Source organism: Vulpes vulpes, chromosome 16, assembly GCF_048418805.1.
Source record: "Vulpes vulpes isolate BD-2025 chromosome 16, VulVul3, whole genome shotgun sequence".
In the NCBI taxonomy this organism is placed as follows: Eukaryota; Metazoa; Chordata; class Mammalia; order Carnivora; family Canidae; genus Vulpes; species Vulpes vulpes.
This window is the reverse complement of record NC_132795.1, coordinates 89,972,403-89,993,864: the sequence shown is the minus strand read 5'-3', so window position 1 is coordinate 89,993,864 and position 21,462 is coordinate 89,972,403. Positions and strand designations below refer to the sequence as shown.

The 21,462-nt window shown below is 38.1% G+C and overlaps 1 protein-coding gene across 3 annotated transcripts in view; it reads left to right on the top strand.

The window, feature by feature from the left end:
- Positions 1-21,462, top strand: part of USP34 (ubiquitin specific peptidase 34) — a 242,803-nt gene that overhangs the window by 56,398 nt on the left and 164,943 nt on the right. The window lies entirely within an intron of this gene.

Here is a 21,462-nt window from a genome sequence, read left to right as displayed (position 1 = left end):
GAGAGATTTTTTGTTATATTGAACTTTGTTTTTTTGTGCTTCCTATATACTGAGATTTTTACAAAATGATGGTTTGTGGCATCCTGTGTCAAGAAAGTCAGTTGATGCCATTTTTTCCAACAGCATTTGCTCACTTTGTGTCTGTGTCACTTTGGTAGCTTTTGGAACATTTCAAAATTTTTCATTATTTTTATATTTGTTATGGTGATCAGTGATTACAAGTCATTGAAAGCTCCTGTGATGGTTAGCATTTTTTAACAATAAAGAATTTTAATTCAATTTTAAACATTACATTATTTTTGGATATGCTGCTTCATAGTTAATAGACTACAGTATAGTATAAACACAACTTCATGTGCACTGGGAAACCAAAAACATTTGACTTGCTTTATTGTCCATACTAGCTTTATAATGGAGGAGCAGAACCGAACCTGTAATATTTCCGAGGTATGCCTGTAATGAAATCGAACATTGTTGCATAGGCTTAAAATTGAGCACTGTTTCATAGGCTTATTTGCCATTTGGTTTTTTATAAGTACCTGTTCAAGTCTTTTATCTGTTGTGAAAAGATCACATAGTCTGCTTTTTTCCTTACAGATGTATAGATTCCTTACATATTTTATATGCAAATCTTTTGTCTGACATACTTAAATTGCTACTGTCTTCTTCCCTACTATGATTGCTTTTCATTGTGTCTCCTGTGTCCCATCAAGAGCTAATATTCCTCAGGCTTAATGGTTTGTAATTTATCAAAAACATTTCGGTAGCCTTATGTTTTCAATTGTGGATGAAGTCTATTTTATCCTAAGGTCGTGAACTTATCTTCCTATATTCTAGAAGTTCTGTTGTTTCACATTTTGATTACAGCTCAGTTGGAACTGATTTTTGTGTATGGTGTGAGTAATGGATTAAGATTAAATTTTTTTTTTAAAGCTTTATTTTAGAGCATGTGAGCAGGAGGGGCAGTGGGAGGGAGGCAGGAATCTCAGGCAGATTTCACGCTGAGTGCAGAGCCTGATGGAGGGCTCGATCTCATGACTCTGACATCATGACTTAAGTCAAAACCAAGCCTTGGACCCCTTAACCCACTGTGCCACCTAGGTGCCCCTAATTTTCTTATAGATAACCATTGGTCCCAATACTTTAGCAAAGACCATCCTTTCTTCATTTCTCAGTATGAGTTTTTGATATAAATTAGGTGTTTTATGTGCATGGGTCTGGGATTTTTAATACACTACATTGGTCTCTTTGCTTTATCTTTAGCTATTTGCCCAGCATCCTAATTTCTGGAGCTTCATAACCAGACTTGCTGTCTGGTAAAGGAAGTTCTAATTAATCTGTCATTCTTTTTTTTGTAAAGTATAATTGACATATAGCATTATATTAGTTTGAGATATAGAATGTAGTAAACCAATATTTGTATATATTGCAAAATCACAATAAGTTTAGTTAACATCCATTCCTATTCATAGTTAACAATTCTTTTTTCTTATGAGAACTTTTTTTTTTTTTTTTTTTTTTTTAAATTTATGATAGTCACAGAGAGAGAGAGAGGCAGAGACACAGGCAGAGGGAGAAGCAGGCTCCACGCACCAGGAGCCCGATGTGGGACTCGATCCCGGGTCTCCAGGATCGCGCCCTGGGCCAAAGGCAGGCGCCGAACCGCTGCGCCACCCAGGGATCCCGAGAACTTTTTTTTTTTTAAAGATTTTATTTATTTACTCAGGAGAGAGAAAGAGAGAGAGGCAGAGACACAGGCAGAGGGAGAAGCAGGCTCCATGCAGGGACCCCGATGCAGGACTTGATCCCAGGCCTCCAGGATCACACCCTGGGCTGAAGGTGGCACTAAACCGCTGAGCCACAGGGGCTGCCCTTATCATGAGAACTTTTAAGAATTAATTCTTACTTAGCAACTTTCACATATGCAATACAACGTAGTTGATTATAGACAACGTGCTGTATATTACGTTGCCATACTCTGTCATTTTTAAAGAGCATTTTGGCTCCTTGTGGAACTTTCTCTTTGGAATCAATGCATTATTTCTGCATATATACCTTTTGGGTTACCATGAATCTGTTGATTTAAGAGAATGGTCATCTCTACAGTATTGAGTCTCTTTATCTCTAAATATGGTAAATGTATTTTTATTTACATGTTCTTAAATTTCTCTCATAATTTTCTGTGTTTCTGTGTAGACTTGTTTTTTTCTTTTTTTTTTTTTAACAGTATTTATTTTTATTTTTTTCTTTGAAGTAGGCTCCATGCCCATTGTGGGGCTCAGAATTATCACCCTGAGATCACAAGTCACATGCTCTACAGACTGAGCTAGCCAGGCACCCCTGATAATAATTTTTTAATCATTTTATTTTATTTCATCATTAAAAACACACTTTTTCAAACCCCATCCTCTATTTTCCTCATCTCTCTCATCCCTCTCTCCCCTCTCATAACTATCAGTTCTCTACAGTTAAGAATTTCTGGTTTTGCCTCTTATTTTCCTTTACTCATTTGTTGTTTCTTAAATTCTACATATGAGTGATGAATTCATATGGCATTTATCTTTCTCTGATTTATTTAGCTTTGTATTATACTTTCTCTAGCTCTATCCATGTCCTTGAAAATGGCAAAATTTTATTCTTCTATGGCTGAGTAATACTCCATTACATATGTGTGACATCTTCTTTAATCATTTATTTGTCAGTGGATACTTGAGCTGCTTCCATAGTTTGGCTATTGTAAGTAATGCTACAGTAAAATACCCAGTAGTGTCATTCCTGTATTGTAGGGTAGTTCTCTTATTTCCTTCAGGAACCTCTGTACTGTTTTCCATGGTGGCTGTGTCATTTTGCATTCCTACCAATAGTGAAGGAGGGTTCCTTTTTCTCCATATCCTTGTCAGCATTTTTTTTTTTTTTTTTTTGTATTTTTGATATTGGCCATTCTGACAGGTATGAGGTGGTATCATTGTGATTTTCATTTGCATTTCCCTGATGATGAGTGATGTTGAGTATCTTTCCATGTGTTTGCTAGCCATCTGTATGTTTTCTTTGGAGAAATATGTTAATATTTTCTGCCTATTTTTAATTGGATTATTTTTTGTACGTATGTGTTGCTTAAGTTCTTTATGTATTTTGGATACTAACCCTTTATTAGATATGTCATTTGCAAGTATCTTCTCCCATTCAGTAGGTTGCCTTTTTGTTTTATTGTTTCCTTTACTGTGCAGAGACTTCAAAATTTTTATTTTTTAAAATTTACTCCAGAGTGAGTGAGAGAGCATGAACAGGGAGGGGAGAGGGAAAGGGAGAAGCAGACTTCTTGCTAAGCAAGGAGCCCAGTTTGGGGCTGGAACCTGACATGGGTCTTGATTCCAGGACCCCGAGGTCGTGACCTGAGCCGAAGGCATATGCTTAACTAACTGAGCCACCCAGGCACCCCCAAGACTTTTTATTTGATGTAGTCCTAGTAGTTTATTTTTGTTTTGGTTTCTGTTGCCTCAGGAGATATATCTAGAAAAATGTTTCTGTGGCTAATGTCAGAGCTTTTAGGACTTTTGTTGTTTCAGGTCTTATATTTAAGTCCTTAATCCACGTTGAGTTTATGTTTTTTGTATTGTGTAAGAAAGTAGTCCAATTCCATTCTTTCTGGATGCAACTATTTAGTTTTCCCAATACCATTTGTTAAAGAGGCTTTTTTTTTTTTTGGAGAGGCTTTTTCCCATTGTGTTCATGTCCTCTTTATGACCATATACTTGGTTTATTTCTAGGCTTTCTGTTCTAAAGCATTTGTAAAAACTTTTTTTATTGACACAGAGCATGCACAAGCAGAGGAAGTGGGACAGGGAGAAGGAGGCTTTCCAACTGAGCAGGGAGCCAGATGTGGGGCTCAGTCCCGGAACTTGGGGATTGTGACCTGAGCTAAAGGCAGACTCTTAACTGACTGAGCCCCCAGGCATGGGCTTTCTGTTCTGGTCCATTGATCTATGTGACTGTTTTTGTCTCTGTACCATACTGTTTTTTTTTTTTTTTTTAAAGATTTATTTTTAAAGATTTATTTATTTGATAGAGAAGAGAGAACACAAGCAGGGGAAGCAGCAGAGGGAGACAGAGAAGAGGCTCAAGCAGGCTCCCTGCTGAGCAGGGTTTCCTGACATGCGGCTGGATTTCAGACCTGGAGGTCATAACCTGAGGCAAAAGGCAGACACTTAGCTAACTGAGCTACCTATTTATTTATGTTAGAGAGTGTGAGCTAGAGGATGGCAGAAGGAGAGGGAGATAGAGGATCCCAAGCAGACTCCACACTTCATTGTGGGTCCTGTGACCTGGAGATCACTTGGTTTCCAAGTGGAAACCAAGCAGACACTTAACTGACTGAGCCACCGAGGCGCCCCTAGTACCATTCTGTCTTCATTACTGCAGCTTTGTAATACAGCTTGAAATCTGGAATTGTAATACTTAGATTTGTTTTCCTTTGTCAAGATTGGTTTGTCTATTCAAGATTTTTTGTGGATCCATATAAATTATAGTCTGGATTCTTCTACTTCTGTGAAAAATGCTATCAGTATTTGGATCGGGTTTGCATTAAATATGTAGATTGTAAAATTGTAGATGGTTTTGGGTAGTATGGATATTTTAACAATATTTGTCAAACCTATGAGCCTTTCTGTTTCTTTGCATTGTATTGTGTTGAATTTCTTTTGTCAGTGTTTTACAGTTTTCAGAGTAGAAGTCTTTTATCTCCTTCGTTAAGTGTATTCTTAAGTATTATTTTGGGTGCCATTGTAAATTTTTTTTTGTATATATTTTTTATTGGAGTTCGATTTGCCAACATATAGCATAACACCCAGTGCTCATCCCGTCAAGTGCCTCCCTCAGTGCCCATCACCCGTCACTCCAACCCCCTGCCCACCTCCCCTTCCACCACCCCTTGTTCGTTTCCCAGAGTTAGGTATCTTTCATGTTCTGTCACCCTCACTGATATTTCCCACTCATTTTCTCTCCTTTCCCCTTTATTCCCTTTCACTATTTTTTATATTCCCCAAATGAATGAGACCATATAATGTTTGTCCTCCGATTGACTTACTTCACTCAGCATAATACCCTGCAGTTCCATCCACGTTGAAGCAAATGCTGGGTGGGTATTTGCTGTTTCTAATGTCTGAGTAATATTCCATTGTATACATAGACCACAGCTTTATCCATTCATCTTTTGATGGACACCGAGGCTCCTTCCACAGTTTGGCTATTGTGGACATTGCTGCTAGAAACATCAGGGTGCAGGTGTCCTGGTGTTTCCCTGCATCTGTATCTTTGGGGTAAATCCCCAGCAGTGCAATTGCTGGGCCATAGGGGAGTTCTATTTTTAACTTTTTGAGGAACCTCCACACAGTTTTCCAGAGTGGCTGCACCAATTCACATTCCCACCAACAGCACAAGAGGGTTCCCCTTTCTCCACATCCTCTCCAACATTTGTTGTTTCCTGTCTTGTTAGTTTTCACCATTCTCACTGGTGTGAGGTGGTATCTCATTGTGGTTTTGATTTGTATTTCCCTGATGGCCAATGATGCGGGGCATTTTCTCATGTGCTTGTTGGCCGTGACTGTGTCTTCCTCTGTGAAATTTCTGTTCATGTCTTTTGCCCATTTCATGATTGGATTGTTTCTTTGGTGTTGAGTTTCATAAGTTCTTTATAGATCTTGGATACTAGCCCTTTATCTGATATGTCATTTGCAAATATCTTCTCCCATTCTATAAGTTGTCTTTTAGTTTTGTTGACTATTTCTTTTCCTGTGCAGAACTTTTTATCATAAGTCCCAATAATTCATTTTTGCTTTTGTTTCCCTTGCCTTCATAGATGTATCTTGTAAGAAGTTGCTGTGGCCAAGTTCAAAAAGGGTGTTGCCTGCGTTCTCCTCTAGGATTTTGATGGATTCTTGTCTCACATTTAGATCTTTCATCCATTTTGAGCTTATCTTTGTGTATGGTGTAAGAGAATGGTCCAGTTTCATTCTTCTGCATGTGGCTGTCCAATTTTCCTAGCACCATTGATCGAAGAGACTGTCTTTTCCAGTGGATAGTCTTTCCTGCTTTGTCGAATATTAGTTGACCATAGAGTTGAGGGTCCACTTCTGGATTCTCTATTCTGTTCCATTGATCTATGTGTCAGTGTGCCAGTAGCACACTGTCTTGATGATCACAGCTTTGTAGTACAACCTGAGATCTGGCATTGTGATGCCCCCAGCTCTGGTTTTCTTTTTCAATATTCGCCTGGCTATTCGGGGTCTTTTCTGATTCCACACAAATCTTAAGATGATTTGTTCCAACCCTCTGAAGAAAGTCCATGGTATTTTGATAGGGATTGTATGAAATGTGTAAATTGCCCTGGGTAGCTTTGACATTTTCACAATATTAATTCTTCCAATCCATGAGCATGGAATATTTTTCCATCTCTTTGTGTCTTCCTCAATTTCTTTCAGAAGTGTTCTGTAGTTCTTAAGGTATAGATCCTTTACCTCTTTGGCTAAGTTTATTCCTAGGTATCTTATGCTTTTGGGTGCAGTTGTAAATGGGATTGACTCCTTAATTTCTTTTTCTTTAGTCTCATTGTTAGTGTATAGAAATGCCTCTGATTTCTGGGCATTGATTTTGTATTCTGCCACACTGCCGAATTGCTGTATGAGTTCTAGCAATCTTGGGGTGGAGTCTTTTGCGTTTTCTATGTACAGTATCATGTCATCTGCAAAGAGGGAGAGTTTGACTTCTTCTTTGCCAGTTTGAATGCCTTTTATTTCTTTATGTTGCCTGATTGCTGAGGCTAGGACTTCTAGTACAATGTTAAATAGCAGTGGTGAGAGTGGACATCCCTGTCTTGTTCCTGATCTTAGGGGAAAGGCTCCCAGTGTTTCCCCATTGAGAATGATACTCGCTGTGGGCTTTTCATAGATGGCTTTTAAGATGCTGAAGAATGTTCCCTCTGTCCCTCCACTCTGAAGAGTTTTAATCAGGAATGGATGCTGTATTCTGTCAAATGCTTTCTCTGCATCTATTGAGAGGATCATATGGTTCTTGTTTTTTCTCTTGTTGATATGATCAATCACATTGATAGCTTTCCGAGTGTTGAACCAGCCTTGCATCCCGGGGATAAATCCCACTTGGTCATGGTGAATAATCTTCTTAATGTATTGTTGGATCCTATTGGCTAGTATCTTGTTGAGAATTTTTGCCTCTGTGTTCATCTGGGATATTGGTCTATAATTCTCCTTTTTGCTGGGGTCTTTGTCTGGTTTTGGAATTAAGGTGATGCTGGCCTCATGAAACGAGTTTGGAAGTATTCCATCACTTTCTATCTTTCGGAACAGCATTAGTAGAATAAGTATTGTTCCTTCTTTAAAAGTTTGATAGAATTCCCCTGGGAAGCCATCTGGCCCTGGACTTTTGTGTCTTGGGAAGTTTTTGGTGACTGCTTCAATTTCCTCCCTGGCTATTGGCCTGTTCAGGTTTTCTACTTCTTCCTGTTCCAGTTTTGGTACTTTGTAATTTTCCAGAAATGTGTCCATTTCTTCTAGATTGCCTAATTTATTGGTGTATAGCTGCTCATAATATGTTTTTTTTTCATAATATGTTTTTAAAATCATTTGTATTTCCTTGGTATTGGTTGTGATCTCTCCTTTTTCATTTGTGATTTTATTAATTAGAGTCTTTTCTGTTTTGTTTTTAATAAGGCTGGCTAATGATTTGTTTATCTTACTAATTCTTTCAAGGAACCAACTCCTGGTTTTGTTGATCTGTTCTACAGTTCTTCTGGTCTCTATTTCACTGAGTTCTGCTCAAATCTTTATTATCTCTCTTCTGCTGGGTGTAGGTTTTATTTGTTGTTCTTCAGTTCCTTTAGGTGCAAGGTTAGCTTGTGTATTTGAGTTTTTTTCCAGTTTCTTGAGGGATGCTTGTATTGTGATGTATTTCCCTCTTAGGACTGCTTTTGCTGTATCCCAAAGATTTTGAACGGTTGTATCTTAATTCTCATTAGTTTCCATGAATCTTTTTAATTTTTCTCTAATTTTCTGGTTGACCCCTTTCATCTTTTAGCAGGATGGTCTTTAACCTCCATGTGTCTGAATTTCTTCCAAATTTCTTCTTGTGATTGAGTTCAAGTTTCAAAGCATTATGGTCTGAAAATATGCAGGGGACAATCCCAATCTTTTGGTGTCGATTGAGACCTGATTTGTGACCCAGTATATGGTCTATTCTGGAGAAAGTTCCATGTGCACTTGAGAACACTGTGTATTCAGTTGCGTTTGGATGTAAAGTTCTGTAAATATCTGTGAAATCCATCTGGTCCAGTGTATCATTTAAAGCTCTTGTTTCTTTGGAGATGTTGTGCTTAGAAAATCTGTAATTTTTAGAAAGCACCGTGTTGAAGTCTCCCAGTATTAGTGTATTATTATCTAAGTATGTCTTTACTTTGGTTAATTGACATACTTGGCAGCTCCCACATTAGGGGCATAAATATTCATGATTGTTATGTCCTCTTGTTGGATGGGCCCGTTAAGTATGATATAGTGTCCCTCTTCATGTCTTACTACAGTCTTTGGGGTAAACTTTAATTTATCTGATATGAGGATTGCTACCCCTGCTTTCTTTTGAGGACCATTTGAATGGTAAATGGTTCTCCAGTCTTTCATTTTTAGGCTGTCAGTGTCCTTAGGTCTAAAATGAGTCTCTTGTAGACAGATGGGTCTTACTTTTTTATCCAGTCTGAAACCCTGCGTCTTTTGATGGGATCATTAAGCCCATTCACGTTCAGAGTTACTATTGAAAGATATTAATTTAATGTCATCCTAATACCTGTTCAGTCCCTGTTTTTGTGGATTATTTCTTTGGGCATCCTCTTTCTTTTACAGAGTCCCCCTTAATATTTCTTGCAGAGCTAGTTTGGAGGTCACATATTCTTTCAGTTTCTGCCTATCTTGGAAGCTCTGTATCTCTCCTCCTATTCTGAATGAGAGCCTTGCTGGATAAAGTATTCTTGGCTGCATGTTCTTCTCGTTTAGGACCCTGAATATATTCTGCCCGTCCGTATTCTGCCGTCCTTTTATTTGGCCTGCTAGGTGTCTGTGGAGAGATCTGCTGTTAATCTAATAGTTCTCCCCATATAAGTCTCTTGCTGCTTTAAGGATTTTCTCTTTATCTTTGGAATTTGCAAGTTTCACTATTAAATGTCGAAGTGTTGAATGGATTTTATTGATTTTAGGGGGGGACCTATCTCCTGTATCTGAATGCCTGTTTTCCTCCCCAAATTAGGGAAGTTCTCAGCTATGATTTGTTCAAACATGCTTTCTGTTCCTCTCTCCCTTTCGGCACCCTCTGTAACCCCAATTAAACGTAGATTTTTCCTTCTGAGACTGTCATTTATTTCCCTTAATGGTCTTTTAATTGTTTTTCTCTTTTTTCCTCAGCTTCCTTCCTTACCATCAACTTGTGTTCTATGTCACACATTCTTCCTCCTCATTAACCCTCATTGTTAGGACCTCCAGTTTGGATTCCATCTCATTTAATTGATTATTTATTTATTTCTATTTATTTCTATTTTTATCTATTTATTTTTAAATTTAATTTATTTTTAATTTCGGCCTGATTATATCTAAATTCTGCAGTCATGAAGTCTCTTGAATCCTTTATGCTTTTTCCCAGGGCCACCAGTACCTTTATAATTGTGCTTCTGAATTGACTTTCTGACATCGAATTGTAATCCAAATTCTGTGACTCTGTGGCAGAGAGTACTGTTTCTGATTCTTTCTTTTGTGGTGAGTTCTTCTTTCTAGTCATTTTGTTCAGTGCAGAGTGGCTTAAAATGAGTTGTACTTGTTAGAAGCACAGACTCTTCTCTCTGTAGTGTTCCAGCTGTTCTCTCTTTAAGTCTCAGGTCGAATTCATAGGTTTTCAGGATGATTTGAAAGTTATCTAGGTAAGTTGGTGGGGACAGGGGACTTGGGGACTCTATTCCTCTGCCATCTTGTTCCACCCCCCCTTTAAAAAAATTTAAATTCATCTTACATATTATATGTATTAGATTCAGAGGTCACTGATTCATCAGTCTTTTTTTGGTGCAAAATGGTGGTTTTATTAAAGCTGATTCATCAGTCTTATGTACATCATGTGCCATCCTTAATATCCATCACCAAGTTACCCCATCCCTCCACTTCCAGTAACCCTTAGTTTATTTCCTATGATTAAGGGTTTCTTACGGTTTTTCTCCCTCTTAGATTTTTTTTTTTAAATTTTCATTTATTTATGATAGTCACAGAGAGAGAGAGAGAGAAAGAGAGGCAGAGACATAGGCAGAGGGAGAAGCAGGCTCCATGCACTGGCAGCCCGACGTGGGATTCGATCTCGGGTCTCCAGGATTGTGCCCTGGGCCAAAGGCAGCGCTAAACCGCTGCACCACCCTCTCCCTCTCAGATTTTGTCTCACTTTTTCCCTCCTCCTCTATGATCCTCTGTTTTGTTTCTTAAATTGTATATATGAAATCATGTGATAATTGTCTTTCTTTGATTGACTTACTTCACTTACCATAATACCCTCTAGTTTCATCCATGTTGTTTGCAAATGGCAAGATTTATTTTTTGATGGTTGAGTAATACTCCATTGTGTGTGTGTGTGTGTGTGTGTGTGTGTGTGTGTGTGTGTTTGTGACATCATCTTTATCCATTCATCTGTTGATGGACATCTGAGAACTTTCCATAGTTTGGCTGTTCTGTTGTGGACATACATTGCTGCTATAAACATTGAGTGTAGGCACTCCTTGGGATCATTACATTTGTATCTTTGGGATAAACTCCAGTAGTACAATTGCTGGATCCTAGGGGAGCTCTATTTTCAACTTGTGAGGAACCTTCTTACCATTTTCCAGAGTGGCTGCACCAGCTTGCATTCCTACCCACAGCATAAGAGGATTCTCCTTTTTCTGCATCCTCGCCAACACTTGTCATATCCTGAATTGTTAATTTTAGCATTCTCACTGGTGTCAGTTGGTATCTCCTTGTGGTTTTGTTTTGTGATTTTGATTTGTATTGTGGTTTTGACGTGTATTTCCCCAATGCCAAGTGACGTTGAACATTTTTTTCACGTTTCTGTTGGCCATTTTTATGGCTTCTTTGGAGAAATGTCTTTCCATGTCTTCTGCCCATTTCTTGATTGGGTTATTCTTTTGGGTGTTGAGTTTAATAAGTTCTTTATAGATTTTGGGTACTAGCCCTTATCTGAGAAGAAATTTGAAAATATCTTCTCCTATTTCGTAGGTTGCTTTTTAGTTTTGTTGACTGTTTCCTTTGCTGTGCAAAAGCTTTTTATCTTGATGAAGTCCTAGTAGTTCATTATTGCCTTTGTTTTCCTTGCCTTTTGAGATGTGTTTAGCAAGAAGTTGCTGCAACAGAGGTCACAGAGGTTGCTGCCTATGTCCTCCTCTAGGATTTTGATAGATTCCTGTCTCATATTTAGGTCTTTGATCCATTTTGAGTTTATTTTTGTGTATAGTGTAAGGAAATGGTCCAGTTTCATACTTCTGCATATGGCTATCTCATTTTCCAACATCATAGTTGAAGAGACTGTATTTTTCTTGGATATTCTTCCTGCTTTGTTGAAGATTAGTTAACATAGGCTTGAGGGTCCATTGCTGGGTTCTCCTTTGTTCCACTGGTGTATATCTGTGTTTTGTGCCGGTACCATACTGCCTTGATGATTACAGCTTTGTAATAGAGCTTGAAGTCCAGGATGTATCTAACAACTACTTTCTTAGCCATTGCACTCCTTCACATTGGCATTGTTTCCATTCAGAAAACTGCCTGTCTCTTCTACAGGATTTTAAAAAAAGATTTCATTTATTTATTGATGAGACATAGAGAGGGAGGCAGAGACATAGGCAGAAGGAGAAGTAGGCTCCCCGGGAGAGCCAGATACAGGACTCGATTCTAGGACCTTGAGATGACAACCTGAGCCAAAGGCAGACGCTCAGCCACTGAGCCACCCTGGTGTCCCAAATGATCTTTAATGTTTCTTGCAGGGCTGGCTGGTTTAGTGATTACAAATTCTTTTAGTTTATGTTTGTCCTGGAAGCTTTTTATGTCTCCTATTTTTTTTTTTTTAAGATTTTATTTATTTATTCATGAGAGATACAGAGACAGAGAGGCAGAGACACAGGCAGAGGGAGAAGCGGCTCCATCCATGCAGGGAGCCTGATGTGGAACTCGATTCTGGGTCTCCAGGATCACACCCTGGGCTGAAGGTGGCACTAAACCGCTGAGCCACCTGGGTTGCCCTTCAAAGATTTTATTTATTTATTCATGAGAGACACAGAGAGAGAGAGAGGCAGAGACACAGGCAGAGGGAGAAGCAGGCCCCATGCAGGGAGCCCGACAGACTTGATCTCAGGTCCCCAGGATCATACCCTGGGTTGAAGGCGGCGCTAAACCACTGAGCCACCTGAGCTGCCCAGGGTGTCGTCTTTATCACAAATTCTCTCTTCTGCCACATTTATCCTGCAGTTGCAGCCTCCATTTTTTAATTGCATCCCATTAGTGGCCTTCTTTTGTTTTAAAGATTATTTATTTATTTATTTATTTATTTATTTATTTATTTATTTATTTGAGACCTAGAGGGAGAGGCAGAGACATAGAGGGAGAAGCAGGCTTCCTGTGGGGAGCCAGTGTGGGACTTGATCCCAGGATCACGACCTGACCCAAAGACAGATGCTCAACCACTGAGCCACCCAGGCACCCTCATTAATAGTCTTTTTGATCTTGACTTGATTATAATTTAGTTCTTGTATTTCACCCGAAAAGGATTCCCTAATGTCTTCTATAGGTTTTTGAAGCCCAGCTAGTATCTTTATTATCATTATTCTGAACTCTGGTTCCAAAATGTTACTTATATCATATCCATACTGATTAGGTTTTTGGCACTGTGTTATGCCTCTTGTTCTCTTTTTTAAGGTACATTTTTCCATCTTGTTATTCTTGCAGAGCGTTGTCACTTTTCTGTTTGTAGAGTTTCAGCTATTCTTTTAGAAGTAGATCTCTGGTTGAGTTTGCAGTAGATCTCTGATTGAGTTTGCAGGTGTTTAGAATAATTTGATAGCTGATAATTTGAATTCCTCAGACCAGAGGGAAACTAAGGTCTCCTACTCTGTTGCCTCTTGGACTCTGCCCTGCCCTGGCTTGGTTTTTCTTAATTTCTATTTCTGCTGCTTCGTTGTTAGTGCATAGACATGCAGTGGATTTCTTTACATTGATTTTGTATCTTGTGATTTAATGAATTCATTTCCTAGTTCTAGTTTTTTGGTGAGTCTTTAGGGAATTGTATAGTATCATATCATCTGCAAATAGTGAAAATTTTATTTCCTCCTTACCAGTTTCAATGCCTTTTATTACATTTTCTTGTCTAATTGTTGTGGCTGTTGATCTCTACTACTATCTTGAATTAAAGTGATGAGAGGAACATCCTTATCTTGTTCCTGTCTTTAGGGTAAGAGCTTTCAAGTTTTTCATGAATGAATTTGATACTGACTGTGGGTTTTCCATATCAGGCCTTTATTAGGTTGAGATATATTCCTTCTAGACATACTCTATTGAGGGTTTTTACCATAAATGGGTGTTGTACTTTGTCACATGCTTTTTCTGCACTTCTTGAAATGATCATATAGTTTTTGTTCTTTCTCTTATAGATGTGATGTGTTTTGTTGGTTGATTTACGAGTATTGAGCCATCTTGCGTCCCAGGAATAAATGCCACTCAAATATGGTGTATGATTTTTATTAATGTTTTGTTGGATTTGGTTTGCTAATAATGTTTTTTTTTTTTTTTTGAGGATTTTCGCATGCAAAGTCATAAGAGCTCTTGGTTTGTAGTTTTTGTGTGTGTGTGTGTGTGTGTGTGTGTGTGTGTGTTGGTATTGGGGTGATAACTGATCACCTGGAATGAATTTGGAAGTTTTCCTTCCATCTCTGTTTTTGTGGAATAGTTTGTATTAACTCTTCTTTAAATGGTTGGTAGAAACATCTGTGAAGCCATGTGGCCATGTACTTTTCTTCTCTGGGGGTTTTTTGATTACTGATTCAACTTCATTGCTGGTATTTGTTCCGTTCAAATATTCTATTTATCTTGGTTTACTTTGGTAAGTTACATGTTTCTCTAAGAATTTTTCCATTTATTTTCAGTTGTCCAGTTTATTTGCATCTAGGTTTTCATAATATTCTGTTAAAATTGTATTTCTTTGGTGGTATTATTTCTCCTTTTTCATTAATTTTGTTTCCTTGGTTTCTCTTTCTTCTTAGGAATCATGCTAGATGCTTACCTCTTTTGTTCATCTTCTCAAAGAACCATCTCCTGGTTTCATCTGTTTTATTGTTTCTTTTTAGTTTGTATATCATTTATTTCTACTCTGGTATTTATTATTTCCTTTCTTTTCCTGAATTTGGGTTTTTTAAAAAATTTTTTTCTGAATTTGGGTTTTGTTTGTTCTTTTTCTAGCTTCTTTAGGTGTAGAGTTAGGTTGTATATTTAAGATTGTTCATACTCCTTAAGGTAGGCCTATATTGCTCCATACTTTCCTTTTTTTTAACATTTTATTTTTAATTAATGTTAACACTCAAAGTGGGGCTTGAACTCATATCCTTGAAATCAACAATTGCATGCTCTACCGACTGAGCCAGCCAAGCGCCCCTATCACTTCTCTCTTAGAACCACTTTTTCCATATGCTAAAGATTTTGGATGACTGTGTTTTCATTTTCATTTGTTTCCATGTAATGTTTGATTTCCTCTGATTTTTTTTCCCTTGACCCATTCACTATTTAGTAGCATGTTATTTAATCTCCATGTATTTGTGGTTTTCCCAAATTTTTTCTTGTGTTTGATTGCTAGTTCATAGCATTGTGGTTAGAAAAGATGTATGGTATGACTTCAGTTCTGAATTTGACATTTGGTTTTTGGCCTCGTATGTATTTTGGAGAATGTTTCATGTGCAATTGAAGAGAATGTGAATTCTGTCTTAGGGTGGAATGTTCTGAATATGTTTAAATACATGTTCAGTGTGACATTCAAAACTGCTGTTCACTTATTGATTTTTCTGTTTGGATGGTCTGTCCGTTGATGTATATGGAGTGTTAACGCCCCCTACTGCTATTATATTACTATTGATTCTTTTAAGTTTATTATTAACTATTTTCTGTATTTGGGAGCTCTCATGTTTGGTGCATAAATATTTATAATTGTTATATCTTGTTGGATTGTCCCTGTATTATTCTATGGTGTCTTTGTTTCTTGTTACAATCTTTGTTTTAAAGTCTTATTTTGTCCGGTGTAAGTATTGCTTCCTCGGCTTTCTTTGGATAACTATTGGCATGACAAATGTTTCTCCATCTCCTCACCTTTTTTTTTTGAGTTAGTTTATTTATTTATTTATTTATTTATTTATTTATTTATTTATTTATTTAAGTTTTATTTATTTACAGGGGGAGTGCACACAATTGGGGGAGGACCCGAGGGAGCTGGACAGGAAGACACTGTGCTAAGCCTGATGTGGCGCTGGATCCCATGACCCTGAGATCCAGGCATCCCTCCATCCCCTCACTTTCAATTTCCACATGTCTTTCAGTGTAGAAGGAGTCTCCTTTAGCCAGCATACAGATGGTTCTTGTTTTATTATCCATTCTATCACTCTGTGTGTGTGTGTGTGTGTGTGTGTGTGTGTGTGTGTGTATGGTTTTGTTTTTTGTTTTGTTTTCTGGTAATTAATATTTGAGTGAGAGAGAGAATGTGAGCAGGGGCAGAGGGAGAGGGAGAAACAGACTCCCTGCTTAGCATGGAGGCCAATGTGGGGCTTGTTCCCAGAACCCTGGGATCGTGATCTGAGCTGAAGGCAGACACTTAACCAATTGAGCCACCCAGGTGCTGCACTCTGTGCCTTTGATTGATGTGTTTAATCTGTTTACATTCAGAGTACTTATTGATAGAAATGTATTGCCATTTTGTTATTTGTTTTATGGTTGTCTGTATAGATTTTTTTTTCTGATCCTTTCTTCCTTGTACTCTTTCATTGTTTATTGGCTTTAGCAATATAACTGGATTCCTTTCATTTCATTGTTTGTGTATTTATTACTGGTTTTTGATTTGTGGTTGCCATTAGGTTTGTATATAAATTTCAGCATATAGTAGTCTGTATTAAGTTGATGGTCACTTGAGGTTATTTTTTAAAGATTTATTTCAGTGAGATTGAGAGAGCAAACAGTCATGAGTGGGGGAAGGGGCAGAGAGAGAGAGAATCCTTAAGCAGACTCCTCAGCGAGTGAGGAGCTAGACATGGGGTTTGATCTTCTGGGAGCATGAGCTGAGTTAAAATCAGACATCCCACTGAGTGAGGCACCCAGATGTCCCTTAAGTTTATTTACATGGTTTTATTTTTTTAAATTTTAGATTCCATTATAGTTAAGCAGAAACTAATAATATAATTTTATATGTTAAGTTTAAATCCCTTCCTAACCCTTCTTTTTACAATGTTTCAGGAATATGGTGTCATATTTCACATGCCTTTTTCTTTTTAAGATTTTATTTATTTATTTGACAGAGAAAGAGAACCCAAGCAGGAGGAAGGCGGAGTGCGAAGTAGGCTCCCAGCTGAACAGGAAGCCCTACTTTGGACTCAGTACTGGGACCCTGGTATCATGGTCTGAGCCAAAGGCAGATACCCAACTGACAGCCACTCATGCGCCCCTGCTTTTTGTCTTCATTTTCTCTTTACTTTTTACTCCAAGAGTCCCCTTTAATATTTCTTGTAGGTCTGGTTTAATGGACATGAACTCAATTAGTTTATGTTTGATAAACTCTTTATTTCTCTTAATTCTGAATGATAGTTTTGTCTAGAAAGAGTATTAGTGGCTGCAGATTTTTCCTCTGAGCACTTTGAATATATTATAACATGCCGTTCTGGTTTGCAGTTTCTGCTGAAAAATGTGCTCATAACCTTAAGGGTTTTCCTTGTATGTAACTATCTCCTCTTGCCGTTTTAAATTTTTTTTGTATTACTAATTTTTGTCATTTTAATTACTATATGTTTTGGTGTGGATCTCCTTGGATTTAATTTGTGGGGATATATGTGCCTCCTGGATCTGGATATCTGTTTCTTTTCCCAGAGTAGGGAAGTTTACAGCTGCTATTTCTTCAAATAAAATTTCTGCCTCCATCTCTATTCTTCTTCTGAGATCCCTGTAATTCAGATGTTAATATGCTTGATGGAGTCACTGATCCCCTAAGATCATTCTCTACTTGCACAATTATCTTTCCTCTACTCAACTTGTTTACTTTCCATTACTCTTGTTTTCTAGGTCATTAATTCATTCCTGTGCTGCTTCTAGCCTGCTATTTATTCCAAGTGTGTTTTAAATTTCATTTGTTTTGTCTTGATCTTTGATTTTTTTTTTTTTTAAATCTCTGTTAACTATTTCAGTGATGTCCTCCACTCTTATCTCAAGTCCGGTTGGTATCTTATGATCATTAATGTAAATTCTCTATAATTTGCTTCATTTTGTTTTTTCTGTGGTTTGGTCCTGTTCTTTAATTTGGGAGATATTTTTCTGTCCTTCATTTTGATCTTCTATGTCTGTTTCTTTGTGTTTTCTTTTTTATTAATTATTTTTTTTTGTTTCTTTGTGTTTTCAATGTCAGCTAATTCTCTTGCTCTTCATGATAATAGGCTTATGAAGAAGAGGCCTTATAGTGCCCTGTAGTGCAGTATCCCCTGTTTTCCAGGGCCTGACATTTCAAGGAATATGTCCTAGTGTGTTGCATGGGCTCTGTTATTGTGTCTTAGTCTCTTTTTTCCTTCAGTGCAAGTTATATGCAGAAACTCTCTGTTGTGGTGATATTTGGTCCTCAGCAGGGGCTGGGCATAATTAACAAGATAGGGAGTGCTTTGCTTGGGAAGTGAGATTTGCCCCTGCAGCTACCCCTGGTACTGAGGACCTGCAGGAGAGGTTAGATCAGGAGCTGGGGGTGTTGGTAGGGTTTGTGCTGGTATTTTGGGTAGGGACCTGCAGTGCTGGAGCTAAGGAGATTTTGAAGGGTAAGACCAGCAAAACAGGGGTATGGGGTAATAAGAGGAGCTTGGTGCAAGCAAGTTAGGTAATGATTGTTGGCCCTATTGCAGGTTTCTGCAGGTGCCCATTCTTTTTGCTGGGAGGTGGAGGAAGGAAATGGCCCTTGCCAGCTCTTTTGTTCCCAGAGGGATCTCCCTGTAGTTTCTGTTTCTCTGGCCATGATCTGAAATGAGGAAATCCCTCTCACTCCTGTCTGCTCTCAGTGTTTTTCAAACTTGTGTTTTTTTTTTTTTTTTTAATTTTTTTTTTTATTTATTTATGATAGTCACACAGAGAGAGAGAGAGAGAGAGGCAGAGACACAGGCAGAGGGAGAAGCAGGCTCCATGCACCGGGAGCCTGACGTGGGATTCGATCCCGGGTCTCCAGGATCGCGCCCTGGGCCAAAGGCAGGCGCCAAATCGCTGCGCCACCCAGGGATCCCGCAAACTTGTGGTTTTATGCTCTTTCTGCAGGGCAGTTTGTGGTGCTGTCTCTTTAAGGGTGGGGACTCTGCTAACTAATGCTCTTCCTGTTCTTGTTTAGCCTAACCCACTGATTTTTAAAATTCCAGGCTTTGGGGCGTCTGGGTGGCTCAGTTGGTTAAGCTTACAGTCTTGGTTTCAGTTCAGGTCATAATCTGAGGATTGTGAGACGTCCTAGGCAAGGAGCCTGTTTAGGATTTTCTCTCTTTCTCTCCCTCTGCCCCTACACCCCTGTACTCTCTCCTGAATGTGTGCTCTCTTTTTCTATTAAAAAAAAAACAATTCCAAGTTTTAAGTTCCCCTGGTTTTAAGAACTCTCATTTTCTAAGTCAAATATTGAAAGTTTTTTGCCCTTTTTTGTGCCACTGGCTCCTTCCCCAACACCGTTAGCTTCAGACATCTTTTCCCTTTCTACCTACTTTCTACCTACTTTGTTGTGGTCTCTTCCCTACCTTTAGTTGAGGTGTTTGGGCTATTTTTCTGGGTTATTTTTGCTAATGTGTTTGTTATCTAGTTGTATCTGTGGAGGCTTTCCTGGAAAGACAGTAAGATACCTTTCCAGCCTCCTCCAAGGTGTGGCATGTTTTTATTAGAGTTCTCACAGACATACATTTTTTGAGATTATTGTAAGGAGAACGTTTCTCTTAAAGACTTGTTTATTTGTGGAGAGAGTGTGAGTGAGCGAGGAGGGGGAGATGCAAAGGGAGAGAGGGAGAGGCAGGCTCCCTCCCTGAGCCCATGCAGCAGGGAGCCTAATGTGGGGCTTAATCACTGGGTCCCAGGATCAGGACCTGAGGACTTGAGCCAAAGGCAGACTCTTAACTGACTAAACCACACAGGTGCTCCTTAAGGAGAATATTTATGAAACATTATTTAGTGTTTGTTCCTGGTAATACAGAAAATATGTGCATATATAATTTGTATGTGTACATGTGTATATATGTATGTGTATTAATTATTTGTATTAGCTTTTTAAGCAGGATTCTTGCCAAACCATTTAATTCTAGAAGCATTTATATGAAAAGTATTTTGGATTTTCTGTTCCCATAATCATGCTATCTCAGAGTAAATAATATTTTTAATTGCAATATAGTTGACATACAGTGTTACTTTAATTTGAGATATATAACAGAGGCCTTTGACAAGTCCATATGTTACACTATGCTCACCACAAGTGTAGTTACCATCTATCACCATATTACCCCATTTTTATATTGATTGACTGTATTCCTTATTCTTTACCTTTTGCTTTTGTGACTTACTCATTTCATAAGTGACAGCCTGTATTTCCTTTTTTTTTTTTTAAAGGTTTTATTTATTTATTCATGAGAGCCAGAGAGAGAGAGAGAGAGGCAGAGAGAGAGAGGCAGAGACATAGGCAGAGGGAGAAGCAGGCTCCTCTCAGGGAGCCCGATATGGTACTCGATCCCCAGACTCTGGGATCACGACCTGAGCCGAAGGCAGGTGCTCAACCACTGAGCCACCCAGGCGTCACAGCCTGTATTTCCTACTCCTCTTACCCCATATTGTCCATCACCCCATGTTCATCCTCTTTGACAACCACCAGTTCTCTGTATTTATGGCTCTGTTTTTGCTTTTTGTTAGTTGTTTTGCTTTGATATTTTGATACCACATGTAAGTGAAATCGTGAGGTATTCTTCTTCCTTTTATGTCACTCAGTGTAATACCCTTTAGGTAAATTCATGTTGTTTCTGGGAAGATCTCATTCTTTTTTATGGCTGAGTAATATTTTATTGTGTATGCATGTATATGTGTGTATAATTAATTTTTTGAGGAACCTCCATACTGTTTGCCAAAGTGGCTGCACCAATTTACATTCCCACCACGAGTGCATGAATTTTCATTTTTCTTCACTTTCTTACCAGAACTTGTCTTTTTGATTCTTGCTGTTCTGACAAGTGATAACTCATTGTGGTTTTGATTTGCATTTCCTTGATGATTAGTGATGTTGAGCATCTTTTCATGTGTCTGTTTGCCATCTGTATGTTTTCTTTGGAAAAATGCCATCTGTATGTTTGGAGACTCTGCCCATTTTTAATCAGATTATTTTTTGTGTTGAATAAATTCTTTATCTTTGTCAGGTATGTCATTTGTAAATATTTTCATCCATTCAGTAGGTTGCCTTTTAGTTTTGCTAATTGTTTCCTTTGCTGTGCAGAAGCTTCTTATTTTAGTGTAATAAGAATAGTTTATTTTTGCTTTTGTTTCTTTTGCTTGAGAAAACAGATCTAGAAAAACTGCTGAGGATGATGTTCAAGAGATTACTGTCTGTTTTATTTGAGGAATTGTATGGCTTTAGGTCTCACATTTGAATTTATTTTTGTATATGGTGTGAGAAAGTGGCCCAGTGTCATTCTTCTGTATGTAACTATCCAGTTTTCACAGTATCATTTGTTGAAGAGACTTATTTTTTCCTCACTGTGTGTTCTTGCTGTTTTTGTCATGGATTAATTGACCATATATTTGTGAGTTCAGTTGTGGATTCTCTATTCTGTTTCATTGATCTGTGTGTTTTTGTGTCAGTACCATACTGTTTTGATTACTACAGCTTTGTAATACAACTTGAAATCTGGAATAGTGATGCCTCCAGCTTTCCTTTTCTTTTTCAAGATTTGTATGGCTATTTGGGGTCTTCTGTGGTTCTATACGAATTTTAGAATTATTTGTTATATAGTTCCATGAAAAATGCTGTTGTTATTTTGATAGGAATTGCACTGGAACTGTATCTTGCTTATGGTCATTTCAACAGTTTAATTCATTCTTCCAGTCCATGAACATGGAATCTTTTGTGTTATCTTCAGTTTCTTTCATCAGTGTTTTATAATTTTCACAATAC